Source organism: Theobroma cacao, chromosome 3 (assembly GCF_000208745.1).
Source record: "Theobroma cacao cultivar B97-61/B2 chromosome 3, Criollo_cocoa_genome_V2, whole genome shotgun sequence".
NCBI classification, from domain to species: Eukaryota; Viridiplantae; Streptophyta; class Magnoliopsida; order Malvales; family Malvaceae; genus Theobroma; species Theobroma cacao.
The window spans coordinates 9,416,659-9,423,118 of NC_030852.1; positions in this window are offsets into that span (position 1 = coordinate 9,416,659).

A 6,460-nucleotide genomic window follows, 5' to 3' on the forward strand; every position below is an offset into this window, starting at 1 on the left:
AGCGAGAATGACACTGTAGCTTTTCGCTGCAGCGAAATACATTCTCGCTGCAGCGAGAAACTTTTTGTTTCTAGGTTGCAATTTCACTGTAGCGAGATTGAATTTCGCCGCAGCGAGAAACATTCTGTTTCTAGGTTACAATTTCGCTGCAGCGAGATTGAATCTCGCTGCAGCGAAAAACTTTTTGTTTTGGTCTCCTATCTTGTTCAATTGCTGCCTTATCTTTTACTTTGCTACCATATCAGAGCATGGACTTCCAACATTAAGGATTAAATGAGTTTAAGTTTAAAATGAGGAGGTTTAGTGAAGAATCCTCGGCCAGTTGAGAAACCCTCGTTCAGTTAATAACTAAATCCCAACGTCGCTGTAACGAAAATTCATTCTCGCTGCAGCGTAGCTGTAGCGAAGATTTGTTGTCGTATTTGACTTGCTTGTGTAATATTGAAGTTTTCATTCTTCAAATGGTTTGTTATGTATGGATCCTTGATTTTCAAATGATTAATAATTTAAGGGCTTGATGAGGGGTTTTTAATAAGAATAGAAACAAATTGCATTGTTTTGAAAAAGAATGCATCATGATTTCATTAAAGATTCCTTATGGTATGCTTGTTCCCTTCCTTGTTCAGTCACTGGGTTTATACTCACCATTTTCAAATTCATGTTTTCAGATAACGAGGCAGTCGGTAACTAGGATGAGGTGTCCTTGTAGACCTGTGTCCATCTTTTGGTAGGTGTCTCGGCATTCAGTAGTTGTACATTCATCCGAGTCCTTCCATTGGAAGTCGAGTGTTATTTTGTTTTGTATAGACAAACTTAATGTAAATTATTAGAATACATGTTGTAGACATTGTATGTAAATTTTAAGGAATAATGCCAGTACAAGTTGGCAATGTATATCGCTATTTTGATTCAAAAGTATGCAATATGACTTAGCAATATTTGATGGAATGATGAGTAGGATAAATCGATAGGCTTGCTTGGGCTTAATAGACTACGTTTATTGGGCCCTTGCGTCGGTCATGGCCCAAAAATTTGGGTCGTGACAGTTGCCGTGTCATAGATTCCCTCCATGTCGTGTCACAAACTCTGAACCCTACCGTGTCATAGATTCCCTCCATGGCATGTCGCAAACTCTGAACCCTACCGTGTCACAGATTCCCTCCATGGCGTGTCACAAACTCTAAACCCTGCTGTGTCACAGTCATGTTACACATTCCCACTATGTTGTGCCACACATTCCTAACATGTCATTTCACAAACTCTAAACCTTGCCCTACCACAACCGTGTCACATATGGCCTGCTGTAGCACGACTATTTCGTGCTTTGGATTCACATCTTTCTCCTTTCGATTCACCACTGTATAAGGGATTTCTGGTTTCATATCATTCTCTAAGCTTTCAATTCATCACGACTGCTTCCTCGTTCGGTTTAATATCACTCTTCTCCTATTATTTGAATGTCATGTTCGAAATATCTGAAAAACCATCTCATGCAACATTATTTTGTTTTGCACAAGCTTTACAAAAAAAAGAAAATGGATGGTTTGCACAAAATTAGATGTTTGCAAATTCTATGTACAATTATTTTCTCATTTTTCGCCTGTTTGAGAGTGAGTGTCAACAAAGATGGCTCATTAAGGGCATTTTTGTCCCAAAATCTATTCTCGTAACTAAAAACAGTTAAAATTATCTGGAAGCTTATTTCCAAAAACACGTTATTTTTAAAGGCTAAAAAAAAATTTCACCTTAAAGATTCATTGAAACAAAAAAAATATGTTAAGGGTTCAATTAGGTACAAAAAAGGAATGAATTTATTTAACAAATTTAATAATAAAGGGACCTTTTAAACAATTTTGCTTTTGAAGATTAATAAAAAAGTATTTAGGTAAGAATAATCAATGAAAAAACCACATAAGAAAATGGTAACTTGTCAAATTAAGGCAAAGCTCTACATCTGCCATTCATGAGAAATACTGCACTAATACAATTTTTACCAAGAGGAACTTTGTTTCCATTTCATAAAGCTTAGCTTGTAAGTTTTGAACCCAATGGCTTCCCAAAGGCAACTTTTGTTTTCTTTTTTTGGTTGGATACATTTATGTTTTCCATTAGTACCAATTTAATGTGCATTTAATTCTTAACCATCAAAGTATTTCAGAATAAATTTGAGAAAATTTTAATAAAAATATTATAAACTATAGACATAAATTGGTAATTTAATCATGCACATTTGAAAATGATTTATTTTTATCATTATTGACTGCATACCATTATTTTGAAGTCTAAATATTGATGTCAAAGGTATTCATAGTTTTCTAATCATAAACTTCAAATAATTATCCCTAACTGAATTCTTCTGACAGTTTCTTTTGTTTAACAAATTTAAAACTTTATCAATATTTTCTAAACAATCTAAAATTATTTTTCATGTTGTTAAATGTTGGTCCATATTGAATCAAGTCACAATCTCTATATTTTTCACATTGAATCAAGTCTCGGACAAGTTTAATGGTGTCATTTATGCCGAGTTTAATGGAGTCATCTGATTGTTATAAAGCAAAAGCAAAAGTAAAAAGTAATATCGTAATTCATTTAAAATGGAAACCTCTTTGGCTAGAAAGGTATTGAGTTCGAATGCCGAGATGGAAGGGTGGGATTACAAGAGGGAAAAGGTTTACCTCTCATTGTGTAAACTAATAGTGCAACTACAAAAGAATGAATAAATAATTGAAATGTAACACCAATTATAATATAATTTTTTTGTTCAATAATTATAATATAATTACCATATATAGTAGTACAATTATGTATTATGTCATTCAAAAGATACATATTTCGTACATTGTTTCATTTAATTGTGGTGCATTCACATGGCATGTAATTTTGTTAATTATTTGTGAATAATTATTGTTCTAATATTTCTTAATTGAGTAATTGAAAAATGTTTGGGATGAGATATAAATTTAAATTTAATTTGTTTAAATTTAAATAAGAATTATCTATATAATAATCCAATATATTTAAATTTAATTTGTTTAAATTTAAAACAAATATCCTATCTCTATATCCCTAACACGTTATAAATAGTGAATAAACGTATTAGTTTTTCACACAATCAAAAGTAAATATGAGTTATTCTATAATTAAAAAAAACCAAAAACTCTTTTCTCTCATTTTCTCTTCATTTTTAAGGTACCATCAAGGCCAGATGGTTTTAGAATATGTAATTTCTTGTGAAGGATTCTTGTAACTGTTCCATTATAACGAGAACAAAGAGATCATTGTATGTATGAAGAAGGATTCATAAGACAAGCTTCTTCGATAAGATAGGGAGTGGAATATTCATCTGAAAAGGTAGGCCCACCTCCTAACAGTGGTATTAGAGCAAGTTTTGGCTTGTTTTCATCCTTTTAATTTGTGTATAGTTTGAAAGCATATTTTTGTCATAATTTTGTTTAATTTAAATTACCAATATATGGTTTATTATGTATAAATTTGTAATAGATATGTTATACTTTTTATTAGCTTTCTAACGATATATTATACATATATATATCATAAAAAAATAATATTGTAAATTTGTTTTCCTGAAATTGATATAGGGAAGGAGTAGGCTTTAATCTAGTGGAAACAAATGCATTAGTCTAGGGCCACATGGCATCTTATGGATGGCAACAAAAAAAAAATGGGGAAGGAAAATGCAACTAGTAGAATTCGAAATTGCAATGACCTTGCACTAACAAAGTTATTAAGATTTTATAAAATACCCTTTAACCACTACACCAAGCAAGCATCCTTGAGATGAAAGTGTGGTAGATAGTAATGACTAGAAAGGGTTTGGGCACAGCCATAAAGAGCCTGATGTGGCAGCCACATGGCGCCAATGGATATATTTCTTCAAATTTGTATTTTTCCTCATAAGTTTTTGTTTTTATAGAATGACCTCAAAATATTTTGGTAATTACAATTTGAGAAAAAAATTCGTAATATTATTTGTGTTTTTGGCATGTTAATATTATATTAAATTCACATGCATTATAAATATAATTAATTAATATGTTAATTAACCACATTTTTTTACTTATATGTTGTATATTAGAAATTAGTTTTCTTCTTAAACATATATATGGTTTGAGTGAATTTAGAAAATGTTTGTTAAATCAATTATTTTACATATGTTGTAAAATGCAACATGCCATATGAGTATATTTTGTATGATTGCAATATTTTAATTATTTGTTAGGTAAAATTTATAAAATGCATGATATAATTATTTTACTTATTTGTTAAGTAAAATTGTATGCAAAAAGACAATATGGTGATTATATGTCATTGTAATTTTGTCAAATGAGACTAGGTTTTAAAAGGAACCATTTGTGACTCCTCTAACCTTTTTTGGAAATTACTGCAGAAGTAAGATGCTTTGTCGAGGAGATTATTGTAGTCTTTCTTGGAAGTATATGAAAATTTTGATCTACTTAGTGCTATTTTTGTGTACATAACATTTGTACGAAAGATTTTGATCATCCAAATCAATAAATATGTATAAGCAAGCACGACATCCTTATTTTTGTAGACAGATGTAGTAGGTTCCTTATGATGTAGTTTATTTTAAGTTTGTATTAATTATTTATTAAGGCCATGTAAAGGGGTGTAATTCCACGCTTACTTTAGGCATAATATTATTTTGGATATGGGCACCTATAAATATCAATAAAATTCTTTAGTAGAACTCATTATATTAGGTGGTAAGTGGGAGTTGTTCCCATGCTTAAGGATAGTGGGAATTGTTCCCATGGTCCAATGTTAAATTAGATTAGACATTTTAATTAATGCTTATTCTATTAGTGATGATTACTAGGACGCATGCAAAATTTTCAAACTAGTAGTATAGGTAAAAATTAAATATGTCTAATTTTAACTGATTAGAAAATTAAATATGTGCCTAAATAAATCTTATGCCATAATGTAGTGATATGGCTTCAAAATAAATTATTGCTCATTTGACTAAAGTTGCCAAACTTGATGTCAAAAACTATGATATCTGGCATAAGAAGGTTTAATATCTTCCCAATGAGCAAGAGTTGCTCGTTTTTCTAACAAAAGAGATGAACCCACCGAAAGTTGGAAACATTGCTCAACATCACCGTGACCAAGAGGCCTATGACACTTGGTATAAGAAAGACCACAGTGCATGCTTTGCCATGTTAAGCTGCATGCACGATGATCTCATTGGGGAGTTTGAGAACTTCCCAACTACCAAACAATTGTGGGAACAATTAAAATTCAAGTATGGTGGAACCATGGCTACGAGGCTTTGTGCCTTGACACTTAGGTTCAATTAATATGTGATGGACTCCAAGCACACTATGGCTGGGCACTTAAGGGCTATGTCATCCATGATAAGAGAGATGAAAGCAGTTGGCTACGATCTCACAAATGAGCAGCAGGTCTTAGCTATCATAGGTAACTTCTTGAGTCTTCATGGGGACATGTTAAGCTTGTATTAACAAATGATGAAGGGATAAGGACTTTTGATGACATTTTCCCCATCTAGAGCTTGAGGTAGAATGTAGAAAAGCTATCCACAACACTACCTTGATAGCTAAAGTTGGAAATCACAAAGGGTATGTTCGCTAGTGAAAGAGACAACAAAAAATGGGAAAAACTAGAAATCTAAGTGTCAAGCCTAGCCCTATAATATACTTGCTATGTCATTCATGTATTTGACAACATGCTTGCATACTTGAATACCTTGAAAAAATCGTCAAAAGTCGGTAGTGTACTTAGTGGTACAACTAAGTTGATTTAAGCCTCAAACTAGTTCAAATAAAGATTTTAAGATGCAGTTGAGAGTTATTGAATCTTAGAATGACTTAATATGGTGATTCGGAGTTCGAGGATTGATTTGGAGTTAAATTGGAATTTTCATAACGTAGGGGTAAAATGGTCAATTTTCCACCCGAGGGCAAATTTGGGATGGTGGATGAAATTTTGATCAAGTTTGACTATTTGGAACATAATTTGAGCTTGAGAAGTGAAAAATTTAAATTTCGACAATTTTTCAAACATAAAGGCAAAAAGGTTATTTCACGTGTCCACAAGGATGTAATTAGAATTTTTGGAATTTTACACCACCTTGACACTTGTCAAACGCATGAAATTCATTTTATACTTTGGATAATTGATGGATTTTATGTGGTGGAGAAGAAATGCTTAATTATTAAGTTTTATGTATGGACCAATCACATGGTGACAAGTGTCAAGCTTTAATATTATTATATTTTCCTTTATAAACACAACTAAAACTCTCCCATCTCATTTCTCTTGGCCAGACAAGGCAAGAACAAAAGGGAAAAAGCATAGAACAAACCCTAGAGAAGAAAATCAAGAGAAAATTTATTGGATTTCAAGGAATTAAGCAAGTAAAGGTAAAATTTCTAAATTCTAGCTTGTGATC